At 50.9% G+C, this 14,116-nt stretch overlaps 1 protein-coding gene across 14 annotated transcripts in view; it reads right to left on the reverse strand.

The window, feature by feature from the left end:
- ATP2B2 (ATPase plasma membrane Ca2+ transporting 2) overlaps positions 1 to 14,116 on the reverse strand; it is a 388,293-nt gene that overhangs the window by 180,347 nt on the left and 193,830 nt on the right. The window contains exon 4 of one of the 14 annotated variants that reach the window (XM_043588112.1): positions 11,868 to 11,960. The exons of the other annotated variants lie outside the window; for them this stretch is intronic. The gene's annotated coding sequence lies outside the window, so the exon portion shown is untranslated. The remainder of the gene's footprint in view (positions 1 to 11,867; positions 11,961 to 14,116) is intronic. 14 annotated transcript variants of the gene reach the window in all.

The following is a 14,116-nucleotide window of genomic DNA, read 5'->3' on the forward strand; positions in this document are numbered from 1 at the left end:
TCTCCTGCTATCCTTCCCCTGCTTACCCATCCCTGCTCCTCAGAGAGCTTCTCAACTCCTCTAAACCCTCTTTGGCTTCCCTGTGCCCTTAGCATAAAACCCAAAGTCCTTCCAAGGCTCATGAGGGGCTCATGAGAGGCTCATGACTATTCCAGACCCTCCCCATTATCCTCTATCCGTTTTCCCCCACACTAGGCCTCTCCTGCTCTCCAAACACACTCTTGCATTTCCATGCCTCTGTGTCTTTGCATGCACCATCAGCTCTGCCTGGGATGCCTTCCCTTCCCACTTTTCTGCCTGGAGAACTCCTATTCATGCTTCAAGCCTCAGCTCCAGCAACCCCTCCTCTCTGAAGCCTTCCCTGATTTCCCCTCCATCATCTCCAACTCCCAACAAGAGTTTATTGCTATTAACCTTTTTATGTCATGCCCATCAGGCTGGGGGAAATCCTTGGGGATCCTGGGGATCTCATTTGCTTGTATCCTCAGCACTGGGCACAGAACCTCAATAAATATTGATTGAACTGATGAGTGCAGGTTTGTTGAATGAAAAAGAAATTCCCCTGGTGGTTTTGAACTGGTATTTGCATCTCTCTGTAGCTCTGCAAATATTCTTTGCACTTGCTGGAAGTCCTGGTTTAAGAGTTGTTATTTCCTGAGCCTGTCAATGAATGGGGCTCTCTCTGCATGCCCACCTTGTGAAGGACAAAGGAGGACCTGAACTTCACTCTGATGTTCCTCAGTGAGGTCTCAACTTGGAATAGGATGCTTGAACCCAGGGCTGAACTCAAGGTGAATTGAACACCCAAGGAGGCCCTATCCCTCAATGCTCCCTCCCAGCCACCTATAGCCTGACACTTTACCATTAGTAATTCATTTCTTCAGGATTATTCGGTCTAAAAATATTTATTTAGCTCTCACAGAATGTGAGGTACTGTGCTGGGGTTCCTAGTTGACATTTGTGTGTGTGTGTGTGTGTGTGTGTGTGTGTGTTTTCACTCCTGCTCTCCAAACACACTCTTGCATTTCCAGTCAGCCAGAAGGCTGACTCCCTGGGGAAAGAAGAGGAGAAGGAAAGAGGAAACAGAAGGAAGTAGGGATGATGGAGCTAGGACTGTTAGGAGAAGAGAAAAGGGAATCTGTCATTTGCTAAGTGCCTACTATGTGCCAGGCACTTAACACAAGAGCTGTCATTTACTCCTCACTGCTACCCAGGAGAATTTAGTGTTATCAACCCTCAATTTACAGGTGAAGAATAAGCCCAGGGAGGGTAAGTGGCTTGCTTGGGGGAGCACAGCTGTGTGGCACAGGACCGAGCATTCAAACCTAGCAGCCTGCCCCACAGCCTGCCATCTCTCTGGAGGTTCTCCTCCTGAGGAGGTGGTGGGGCCCAGCAGGGAGAGAGGATTCCCAGAGAGGACGGGAGCTGAGGTGTGACAATAGAGAATACTGCAGCTGAGAGGCCCACGCACTGACTGCCGGACAGGTGGACACTGTTGGGATTGTAACCAGTAAGGAGCCAGGGACCAAAATGCACCCATTCTGGCTGTTAGTGTGTCATCAGAATAGGTTGGAGGCCGCAGGGAACATGTCAGCTATCTCCGCTGAGAGCTTTCCCATGTGCTAATGCACATATCTATGCACACACCATTAGCCTGCTATGTGGAGAGCATCACTCCACATTTTACTGACGAGGAAACTGAGATCTGGGGGGTGGAGGTGACAAGCCCAGGATCACATAGCTGGAGCCAGAATTAGAACACAGATCTTTCCCGGAAGGCTCACAGAGGAGAAGTGAGGTTATGAGCTCATAACCTTATGAGGTTTCTAAGGAGCAGGGCTCTGAGGGGGACTGAAGCCCTTATCCTGTCACTGAAGCCCCCTCCCTCTGGGAGCGCCTGTGGTTCTGTCCTCCACTGCACCCCAACATGGGAGAGGGGTGGGTTCAGAGAGATTAGTAGCCAGAGCCCCACGGACTAGCTCAAATCCTGCTCCACTCTGATGGGCTGTGTGATTTGGGGCAAGTCTCTCGATCTCTCTGGCCTCAGGCTTCTCACCTGTAAACTAGGCATAGTGTCATCAGTTTCCTGCTTCTCTGTCTGCTCATTTGTTGAGCAAATATCCACTGATGTCTACTACTTTCCAGGTTCTGTGCTCGGTGCTGAGGATACAGCAGGAAAGCCATGGTGTCTACTCTCAAGAGGATTTAGAGACAGACGCGAAATGAATCCACAAACCGATGTAAATTGACAAAAGGGTACAAGATGAAGGGGCAGAGGCCATGAGCACATTCAGCAGGAAGACCTGGTCACCCCTGGTGGGAGTAGAGGGGGGAGTCGCAGAAGGTTTCTCCAAGGGGGGAGTCACTGAGCTGAGGTCTGGAGTCTGAGCAGGAGTTCTCTAGGCAAAAGGAGAGGTGGTGTTCCTGGCAAAGGGAATGGCATGTGCAAAGGCCCTGAGGCTAGATAGAGCTTGGCAATTTTCAAGGAACTTGAAAGGGGGCCTGAATGCCTAGAGGGGAAGAGTGTGAGCAAGGAGCAGGAGAGGAGTGGGGGACTTGTAGACCACCCTCCAGATTTCTGTCCTTATCCCTGGAGTAGGAGGAACCTTAGAAGGATTTTAAGGATTAAACAAAATGAGGAACATGAAGCCCTTGGCAAGGCACCTGCCACATGATAGAATTCCGTATTGTTAGACAGCTGCACCACAGTACATTGCACCTTCCACAGGTAACACATTCATTCAACAAACCATGATGGGGCAGACTCTGAGGCAAGGATACATCCGCAAGACAGAAAGGGGTCCTGTTGGCACAGGTCACGGCTGTGAGTTTAAGAACATTCAATAGACATTTAGGACTCTCAAGTGCACTGGGGAATGAGGGGAGCCACCTGACAGAAGGGGAAATGGAGGCTAGGAGAGGTGAAGGGACCCTTGCCCCTGACTGTCGGGGTGACTGACGTGAGAGCTGTGGATTCAGGACTCTCAATCCAGTGCTCCCTCCAGGATGCTAGATTGCCATAAGGGCAGCTCCACTTAAGAGCCGCTGGGCAGAAGAGATGCTATTCGTACATGTTACAAATAGTAGTACTGAGAGGTAGCATTGCCTGGACAATTGCTACGTGCCAGTTACTCTTTGTTCTAAGAACTTTTCATGTTGTGGCTCATTTAATTACTACTTATTATCAGCCCCATTTTACAGATGATGAAACGGAGGCAGAGGGGCCATGTAACTAGAATGAAGCGGTCCAGCCGGCAAGGGTGTTGGGACCTGAACACAGACCTTCTTCCCTACCCTGCTGTAAGTATGGGGAATGCTTGGGCCCGGCCAGGGTGTCCAGCAAGCGGCCGAAGGGAGCAGGGTAGAAGTGGGATGTGGTGCTGGGCCTGAGGAGGGAGAATAGGTAGATGAGCTTGTCTGCCCTTGGAACACAGGCAACGCTGATGCAGCCTCAGCAGCCTTCAAAGGTATCCTGTGGAGGTGTGCCACTTTCTCCCCAGAGGAAATCCCCTTTGGGATCTGCCTACAAAGCTGGTGTATGTGGACTCATGGTCCACTGGCGCCGGGAGGTGCTACCATGCCCCCCCCCCCCCCCGCCCCCATCATCCCTATCCTTCCATTTTATAGAAAGGGATCCTGAGTCCCAGACTGGGGCAGCCACCTGTCTTGGGCACAATGCAGCAAAGCCAGGGCTGGGAGGCGAGTGATGGCTCCAAAGAAGCCCTTTAACCCTATAAGAAATGCCCCCCCATCACCTTGTGGGACCACCTTGCTCAGAATCTATCTTTATAAAATATGGCTCCAAAGAACACCTGCACAGTGGCCATGGTCAGCTTCCAAGGAGACCCTGCATCAATGGGGATTTCTAGGCCTGGGTGGCCCACTCCACAGGCCCTCTGTGGACAGGACTGTCCTTAAGGCTGGCCAGCTCTCTCACTGCAAGGCCATGGACATGTTGCCCCTGGAGGTGAGGCTAATTGCCATGGGCCAGGGAGGTGTCCTGCTCTCTTGGGCCCTCCTTCCTGTACCCCAGCCTCCCTGCCCTCACACCCACAGGCCAATTTGCAACAATGAGGTACAAGAAGGAAATGGAAGGGTCTCGACAAACTGTAAGGAATTGTCAGATACAAGGTGCTATTTCTTTCTGGGGTACACTGCATAGTACAGCAGAGTGCTTAGGGGTCACAGAGATATGGGATGGAACCCCAGCTCTGCCACTTACTATTGCATGGCCTTGAGCTTGTCACTTGGTCAGTTAGAACCTCTGTGTCTAGGGGTGCCTGGGTGGCTTGGTTGGTTGAGCATCCAACTTCAGCTCAGGTCATGATCTCATAGTTTGTGAGGTCGAGCCCCACACTGGGCTCTGTGCTGATAGTTCAGAGCCTGGAGCCTGCTTCGGATTCCATGTCTCCCTCTCCCTCTGCCCCTCCCCTGCTCATTCTCACTCTCCCTGCCCCCCCCCAAAAATAAATACAAAAAATTTTTTTAAAAACCTCAGTTTCTATATCTGTGAAGTGGGAATAATAATATAATTGATCCAGTCTTCCAATAAAATGAGAGAGAATATGAAGATATCATTGGTTCATTCCTTCAGCATTAATTTAACACCTACTACATGCCTGGTGGTATGGGGACTGGTTCTTGGAGCAGGGCTTTGTAGGAGGACACTCAGTTGCAAAGGAGAGAAGGAAGGAGCAAGGGTTTGGAGATCCCTGTGGGGTGCCAGGGGTGTGAGGGGAAGGTGGTGCTCCGGCTCTGTGCCGTTCCCCTGTGGGTGTTGTCTCAAACCTTTCGGGACTTCTCCCAAGGGTGGGTGACCATTTCCTCTGGGACCTGGTCAGGCCTCTCAGCTCCGGCCCCACAGAGGAACCCACCTATGAACCTCTGTCTGAAAATCCGGCCCCAACTTAGGTTCCAGAACCTCTTTGGCTGGAGGCTGGGTGGTACAGGGCTGGGGTGTGGGCACGGAAGTCACACACACCTGGGTCCATATTCGGGCGCTGCTACTCACTGGCTGTGTTACCTTGGGCAAGTCGCTTCACCTCTCTGAGCCTCTACTTCTTCATCAGGAAGCTAGAGATAACGTCTACCTCAGAGGACTGTACTGGGTATTGAAATACTACATGTAAAATACTTGGCCTGTCATGTATTACATGCACAACTAATAGCAGCTTAAATGACTCACATGCCCCTCCTCTGTTCCCTTAAGTAAGCAGGACATAGCCGTCCTAGCCTAGGTGGCTTGGCGTGTGGCAGTCTTGACTGATGGTGTTCTGGAGTTGCACTGGCTCCTGAGAGCTGATAGCATGTGTAAGTGATGTCACGGGGGTAGCTGTAATCTGCCAGGGTGGGAGCATTTACACCATGGAAATTGGCAAACACCACAAAGCAGGGCGCCCACCTCCCTGAGAGCTGGTCATTAAATGTTCACCAGCACACCACTGAGCCCTGGGCAGGAGCTCAACACCGCTGCCTAGAGTCCATTGCCTTGCAGTTCTGGGGACCCCTTTCTGCTCTGGTGTCCTTTGCCCCTCCAGCTGCCCTTGCCCATCCCAGCACAGGTAACCTGCTCTTGGGACTTCTCTCCTACCCCCCTGCCATGGGCTTGCCAAGGATGGCCACCCAGCCCAAAGGGATTTCAGTGTCAGACGAGGTGAGCCTGGCCAATTACCTTCTCTCTTCCTCTCCCCTTGGCCGCTCTCAGGGCTGAGCCCTTCCTAAACCACCTCCTCTCTTTTGTTTTAAAGTTTATTTGAGAGAGAGACAGAGAGACAGAGACAGAGACAGAGAGAGACAGAGAGAGAATCCCAAGCAGGCTCTGCATTGTCAGTGCAGAGCCTGATGTGGCGCTTGAACTCACAAACCACGAGATCATGACCTGAGCTAAAGTTGGACGGACACTCGACTGACTGGGCCACCCAGACGCCCCCCAACCTACCTCCTCTTAACCTCCATCACCCCAGCCACCACTTCCTCACTCAAACTCCCATCCCGAGGGGTCCACAATGCCCAGTGCCTATTTCTGTGATCTGTCCACATCTACCCCTCTTCTTCCTCCAGCCCCATAAGGCTGCTAGCAGCCAGCAGACTGCTGAATCTGGGGACAGGTGACCCGAGGTGGTCCTACTCCTTTTTCCCCGAAGACTTGGGCAAGCTGCTTCTCTCCCAGAGACCCACAACAGGGACAGTGATAGATGTCAGGGCCCCACCATCAGTCAGGCGCTGAGCCACTGGCTTCACTGGCCAGTCTCATTCTTTATTTTCTCATCTGAAGAATGGGGACAATAAAAATGTCTCCCCCAGGGAACTGCGTGGTGATCCCAAGCAATAGCTTTTGTGAAATGGGCTCACTGACTGTGAAGTGCCATGCTAACGCTGTTATTCTACTTTGAAGGGCAATGCTTGTTTAGATCTCCAGGTTTTAGATATGTGTGTGTGCATGTGCATGTGCGTGTGTTGAATGCCACAGCCGTGTTATTTATAGTCAGCTCTCATACAGGTTTTTATCATTCCTTGCCTGCGCGGCTAAAAATAACAAATGACAAAGGTCATGTCTGCTCCTACCTATTGGAGGAATCTACAAAGAATGAAGCTTTTGATTCACTGACTTGGGGAAGTGAGAACTCTCCTGCCGGCCACAGCCCCTGGAATTCTTCACCAGGTCTCGCTGGCCCATGCCAAGGACATGGGGGAAGCTCAGGGAGGTCTGCCTGTCTCTCTGGGAGGGTGAGTCCTGGACTGTCACCTCTTCCACCAGCCTGGGGAGGACATGGGGGAACAACTGTAGATTAAAGGGCAGGAGTCCCAGGCCCTGGTTCCAGGGGTGTGACATGGGCCTCAGTTTCCCTGTATTCAAAATGAGAGGGGTGGAGAAGGTAGGTGCTGAGAACGTTCTCCTGATCCTAAATGCAGAAGCGCTCTAGTCTGATCTCCCTGCCCTCCACTCTGCACCACCGTGGACTCACTGAATATCTACCGGCCCCTGTTAATGATAAGAGCATTGAGGATTCCTGTGATCAGAGCCAGTATCTGTGGGGTGCTGATGACGTGCCAGGCACATGCCTTTAGGTGGAGTGAACTCACTGACTCTACACACCCACCCGGGGCAAGGAAACTTGGCATCCCCATCTGACAGAGGAGAGAGGGGACAGAGCCCCAAAGGTGAGGTTGCATGAGTGCCAGCTGACACCAGGCAGTGATGGCTCCAGAAAGTGACCGGGTGTCTGCCGTCTGGGCATGTGCTTGGCACCAGGTACTGAGCTGGGAACAGCAGGCAGGAAGACTGACACACCCAGAGCTCACTTTCCCCATTACCGAGGGAGCCATGGTCCCAGCTATGATGACTCTCATGCAGTGTGGAGAGTGGCAGTGGAGGGACGAGGGCCTGGGGCAGCCTGGAGGAGGATGCCTCCGTATGGCCCCATAGAGGCACCAGTGAGGAGCTCACTTTACTTGGTCCTTGCCAGTGGAAAGGTGAAGGCGAAAAGCATTCCAGGCGGTGGGCACAGCAAGAGTGGGGCAGGGGTCAGGCGCAAGGGCAGGGATGCTGGAAAGGTGGGGCTGGGGAGTGGGGTGGGAGACACAGAAGGCAACTAGAACCCCACAGCAAGGAAATTAGCATTTTGCCCGTGGGCCAGAATCCCCCAGAAGTTAGTAATGGTGGTTGCCAATTCCATGAGTATATATTTAAAAAAAAAAAATCAACTCTCTCTTAAAAAAAAGTATACACCTACTTGGTATTATCTTAAGCATATACAGCCACGAGATCATGGATTTGCTTTGCCAGTTGTATTTTTCTCCTAGCATGTTAAAATAAATGCACGGCTATTAAAATAGAAAGGACGCACTTGTTCACTCCCCAGAATGGTGGCCTCAGTGTGCCCTTTGGGAAACACAGCTTGGCCTCAGCCTGCGGGTGGTTGTAGGTGGCTGATCTGATCTGGGTTGCGGTAGGACTTCTCAGCGATGAGAAGGGGCAGGAGGACATTCCTGGGGGTGTGCCCCCACCCCTATGGCCACATCTGGGGTGCCAGCATGCCCCTAGCTGAGCACTGCTCATCGCCTCCTTCTCGGCCTCAGCTCTCTGGCTTCCCCTGAGCCCGGGAGAGCTCAGTCCTGGATATACTCCTTTCCCAGCCAAGAGCTTCTGCGGCCCGCTCTGACCTCAATGACTAACACACATTCCTGGCCTAGTTAGAAAGCCCCTCGCCTCTCATATTTATAGCCACCTCCCGACTCCGCTTGAGCCTCTGAGGGAGGCCTGGGCCTTCTTAGCCACCCCCGCCCTGCCCTGAGTCTTGCTTGTCCTGACAGACATTGTCAGACTCTCTTCTTTGAGAGAGGAGTGGAGTAAGGGTTTCATTCTGAGTGACAGCGGCCAAGTAGCTTCTCCTCCGCATACCTCATCCATAAGATGAGAGGCATCAGACCACCAGGTTGGGCTGGCTGTGGTGAGGAGTCAGTGAGATCCTGGTTCTGAAATACCAGGAATGACGAATGCTTGTGGACTGCCCATTATAGACTGGGCCATATTCTAAGCTCTGGACACATACCAACCCATTTAATTCTCATAACAACCCTATGAGGGACAGACTATTATTATCATGCCCGTGTTGCAGGGGAAGAAACTGAGGCACAGAAAAGTTAGGTAACCTGTCTGAGGCTACACGGCTAGCTGGGATTCAGAGTGGACTTCAGACTTGGCTCAGAGAGTGGGTCCTCATCCATACAGTGGACTTGCCCCCCATTTGTTCCCTGCCTTTGGGATCTCCTTACTTAGTTGAGCACATCACCCCCTGTCTGCAATAAAGTAAGTGGCTAGGGCAGCCACATAATGGCCTCAGGCATTTCCCCCTCCGAGGAAGTTGGTGAGGACAGGGCTCATGAGGGAACAAAGCAGGAAGGGGCTGAGAATCACAGCTGGGACTTCTGTCACGGCACCTCTCTTTATACTGGGGGACTCTGCGCCCTTTTTTTCTGGGGAAAAAAGGAAAAGCAGGCTGGTATCTGGTGGCAAGTGAGAGGGCGGGCCATGGAAAGGGAGCCCTCGGTTGCCACGCCTCCAGCCCCACCCACTTCTGACTTCTTTGGCCCTTGCCTCTCAAAGGGGGAAAACATACAATAAATTTTATTCACCTACAGGTTTTAGGTTGAATGAGTCCCACGAGTGTTTATAGTAGCCAACAGGGATTCCAAGAGGGACAGGAGAGCTAATACTCTCGGGGGTTTACTCTGCATGGTGCAAAGGAGCAGTTGAGGAAATGTCCCATCTTGCTGCTCTTCCTAAAATCAGTCCTAAGAGATAAAACCCTGTTCTCAAACTCAAAACTTCAAGTCGTGGTTTCAGGATCCTGGAGTGGAAGAAAGGTGTCGGGCTGCCTGTCCTTAGCCAGAAAATTGATGGCCGACCCTGATTTAATTAGCTTTTCCTTCCAATGATTTAGGGAAGCCTGTAATTAGCTCAGGGGCCCAGAGGGAGAGGCTGGGTGTGGGAGCCAGCACGGGAGCAGGCAATAAGGGGTGGGGGTGGGGTGGGGTGGGGGCTAGTTTGAAGCTCAGACTCCCAGTCCTGCCAGGTAATGGAGGATGGGAGAACCATCTGCTCCCCATGGCAGGTGGGTAGAGAGACATCCTAAATAAATGCAGAGTGGGAGAAGGGGGCTGGGCAAGGGCAAAAGCGCGAGCTTAGAGACTGTGCCTTGACATTTTGACTTGTATTGGACCAAACTACATGACTTCTGCAGGAGACATATCACCATGGCTTCGGAGCCGGGCACTGAGGCTGAATTGCTGCAGATAAGCTCTCCAGGGCCCTTGCAGGTGCTGTGGAGCTCCTCCAATAGTGTCAGGCATTAAAGCAGCATTTTCCCAGCTAGTAGCAGGGCGAACCCCGCTCTCAGTTCTGAGGAGGAGGCTCTCGAAACAGGGCCTGCACCTCACGTAGGTAAGGGGTCATTAGCCAGACATAGGCAAGCTCTGGCCCGAGCCCCTTGCCAGCTGGACTTCAAGGGCACACACATCCCAAATGGGCAGATTGCCTCTCTATGGACCCCCAGCCCCTACAGGCCCGAGCTTAGTGGGTTTCCTTCCAAGCTCTGCACCTGTCCCCAGATGTTTTCACAGGGAAGCAGAGCCAGTCCCACCTTTCGGGGATTCAGCTGCACCTCTGTGTTTCCAGAGAAACACCCATAAATAAGCAGTCCAGCAATGGTGCCGAATTTACAGGCCATCTTCAAGAATAAGACCTGGGACCTGGGACCAGGAAGCCTTTCATTCATAAGCTTTCAACCTGAGAACTTTCACAGACACTAATAAACCCACAGCCAGAGGATGGTTTAGTGATTATGGATGGGTGTTTTAATCCTTGAGGACAGTTTGTTCTTGATCACTGAGCTGCCCGTGGATACTCTTTTTTGAGGTGTTTTGGGGACATCGTTAGCCCTACCATGGCCAGTCAATATGGGAGCAGTGTGGAAATCATGTAAAGTGACAGTGGGAAAAGAGGTAATACTGCATAGATGTTTATAGCCCGGGTGCTTGTGTTGTCTGGGATATAAAGACAAATTGTGAGTGCCTTAGGGAATTTGGTCTGTGTGTGAGCAGAGAAGTCGGAGGTAGCCATGGGCCACGCAGGTAAGGAGCAAGCGCACTTCCTGACACCATCTTCAGAATGCCTACTATGTGTCAGGGACCATGCTACGTGCTTTCACACGCATCATCTCTAACTCCTACAATAACTCTGCTAGGGAGGCAGTATTAGCCCATTTATAGCAAACATTGGGAGGTTACCTGCCCAATGCCACCCAGCCAGAATGCACAGAGTTTGGACTTGAATCTAAGTCTGTCAGATACCAGAGTCTGTGTTCTTTCACACTTTACAGAGGTGTGCTGGTGGGGTTGGAGATTAAAAGAAAAGGAGGACTAAATGGGTAGGCAGGGGGCAGAAAGGAAAGTAGATGTTAAATTCAGGTTTTTAAATGTATTCTGTGTACCTGCTATGAGCCAGGCCACCGAGATGAAAAGGACATAATGCCTGTCCTCTAGGGGCTCATGGTCCCGTGTACGTGTACTGCTAAGCCCTATGTGACCAGTCTTCCTTGCCAGTGTACGTGTACTGCTAAGCCTTACTTGAAAAGTCTTCCCTTCCCCAGTTCGGCAGCTGACCCTTCTACTCTGGACCCCTTCTCCCCGAACCCTTGACTGGTTTCTATCCTATTCTCTACCCCCAGCAATGTCTGCAGCCCCAGCCTCGGACTTGGGAACTAGTCTCATTGGTTGTTTGTGGGATACCCATGCTTTGCTTCTCAGCTGCTTTGCTTATTCCCTTCATCATAACAATTCTCTATGTGAGGCTCAGAGAGGTTAACTAGCTGGCTCAGAGTCACACAGCTAGGAAGTGGAAGAGCCAGGATTTGATCACATATCTGTCTGCCTCCACAGCCTGAGGCTTTCTCTGTGATCCTGTCTCCCCTGTGACCATCATGTCCATTTCCTTTCTATCTTCCAGGTCATTCCACTGGAAGTGACTTGCTTTGAGCAGAGCCTCTGCTGAAACCGGCTTTGCACTTGTTAGCTGGAGGGAGGAGATACATTTTGGAAAGCACCCAAGAAAAAAGACACTCGAAATAACTTTCCTTCATGGCTCCTACTGCCAAAATGCACTGAGCCCCAAATGGGAGCAGGCCTCTGCAAGACTCACATTGATGCTGTCCCTTTGGCTGGGGTTTACAGCTGACAGTGCACTTTCCAAGTATTACCTCATAGATCCCCACAGCAGCACTGAGATGGGTGTCCTGAACCTCCTTTTACAAATGAGGAAGCTGGAGGCTCAGGATGGTAATGGGACTCGCTCAAGGTTGCGTCCCTACCTGGGGGTGACCTTGGATAAGTCATGTTCCCTCCCAGAGCCTCAGGTTCTTCATCTGCAAAGATGATGATGGTGTTGGCTTCCCAGAGTTACTCTGAAGGTTAAGGAAGAGAAAATAGGTGGAAGAGTCAAGCACAGAACCGGACCCACAAGAACTCCTCCACAGCTACTAGATGCGTTAACTCTCCACACAAAGCAAACTCTCCACACAATCATGCAGACTGAGTAAAGAAAGGCCAAGAGTGAAAGGTTCTCAGGCTACTCCTGTACACACAGGCAGGCTGGCCACTGCTGACAATGATAACAATGGCTGATTTTTATTGTTTAATCCTCTGCACATGCTGTCTCATTTCACCCTCATCACCAGCTGCAGGAAGTGAGTACAATATTTATCCCCATTTTACAGATGAGGAAATGGCGGTACAGTCTGGTTAAATACATGGGAGCCAAAGAGAACTTTTTCAGTAAGAAAGAAAAGATAACTCAAGTTCAGAGTGTGACAAGCCTGTAAATTAACTCTCTTCCCCAAAAATACTCCTCTAAAACTTCTCTCCAGAACATGACTCCCCTCTTTTTTTTCCTCAAGCCCTCTAGCTATCACGTAGTGACTTCTTTACAACAGAGCTCCTCCCTTAGTCACCACAGAGTGGCAAATGGTAAGATTCAGGAACCCCCGGGAATCCCAGGCCCTTACCTGCTAAGCCAGGGCCGAGAGTGAAGCTGGAGCTTTATACATTGTAAGTCTCTGCTATGGCTTTGGAAGTGGGGGTGGCTCTTGCTTCACACTCAGCTACACCCCTGATGCATGGTGCAAATGGTATTTAATTAACAAACATCAGATTTCAAATATGCTACTAAAAGAACCCTGGCCTGGAGAAAATTCCCCTTTTAGCTCTCTTCCCTCACCTGGTCCAAAGTCTGATTGATTACCTGGGGAACCCTGTGGCTTGCAGCCAGGAGAGGGAAACCAGCATCTTGCCTGTTGACTGCACTAAGTGGTCAGACACAACAGGTTCAAGCATTTCTCTCTGGGCCTCAGTTTCCTTTCCTCTAAAATGCAGGAGAAAAGTAAAAGAAAGCAAACTGGCAGGACTGGACTGGGGTAGAGGCTGCAAACCAGCCACTTGGGAGAGCAGCCAGCTTAAAATAAATTTGTTTGTTTTGCTAAGAGCTTAAAATAAATTTGAACTAAGTGCCAATGTTTAAAAATTGGGAAACTGTGCATAAGAATCCAGATTTCTGGCTTCTCTTAAAATATTGCCCAAAAAAGTGCTGCCTATCCTGGGGTTGGCTGGAGGTAGGTGAAGCCACAGAGATGGGCAGCTGGTTACCACTTCAGCCCTCTCCCCATGTGACTTCATTAAGGCAGGTTCTCACCTGGATTCAGCAGGTGCGTTAACAATGTCTGAACCTCAATCTCTCCTGAAAGTTGGGGCCCTTCCAGGGAAGAGACTGGGCTTTTGGCATAAGACCTTTCTTCTATTTAATAAACACTCCTTATATGCCAGGGGTTATTTTAAACATGCCAGGTATAGTCCTAAGTGCTATACACACACCAATGAATTACTTCGTCGTCATAAAACCTCGTGGAGTAAGTATGATAATTACCACACCCGTTTTACAGATGAGGACAGAGGCACAAAGATGTTAACTCACTTGCCTAAGGCTACATGGCCAGTAAGTGACAGACTTGGAATTTGAACCCTGGCAGACTGGTTCCCAAATCTGTGCTCTACCTGCTGTATAATGCCACTCACCCACCTTTTCTGGGTTAGTGGCCACCTTTTCTGGGTTAGTGTATGGCTTCGTCTAAGTTTCCATGTCCCGATATGAAAACTAAGTCATCACCCCCCTCCGCTATTTCTCTTCCCTCCTCTCCTATATTTATTACTTCCCTCCCTCACGGGTACTGCTCTTATCCCCATTTTAAGTTGAAGAAATTGAGGCACAGAGAGGTTGACTTGTCCAAGGTCATGTGGCTGGAAACAGCAGAACCAGGGTTCAACCCAGCCAATCTGACTGCAAAATCTGTGCTCCCGGCCCCCTTTATCTCCCTCCACACACCCCTAAGAACCCACCCTTGCCACTTACTTCTTCCCGCCATTTCTTCACTCACCTATCCATCCAACACTCAACTCAGATCCTGTGCTGGGTATGGGGGACACCTATATGGTGCATCGAGGTTGGCTGGGGTGGGCAGGTGACATCGTGCTCCCAGAACAGGAACTGCCCATGACCACTCCCTCTGGA

Source organism: Prionailurus bengalensis, chromosome A2, assembly GCF_016509475.1.
Source record: "Prionailurus bengalensis isolate Pbe53 chromosome A2, Fcat_Pben_1.1_paternal_pri, whole genome shotgun sequence".
Lineage (NCBI taxonomy): Eukaryota > Metazoa > Chordata > Mammalia > Carnivora > Felidae > Prionailurus > Prionailurus bengalensis.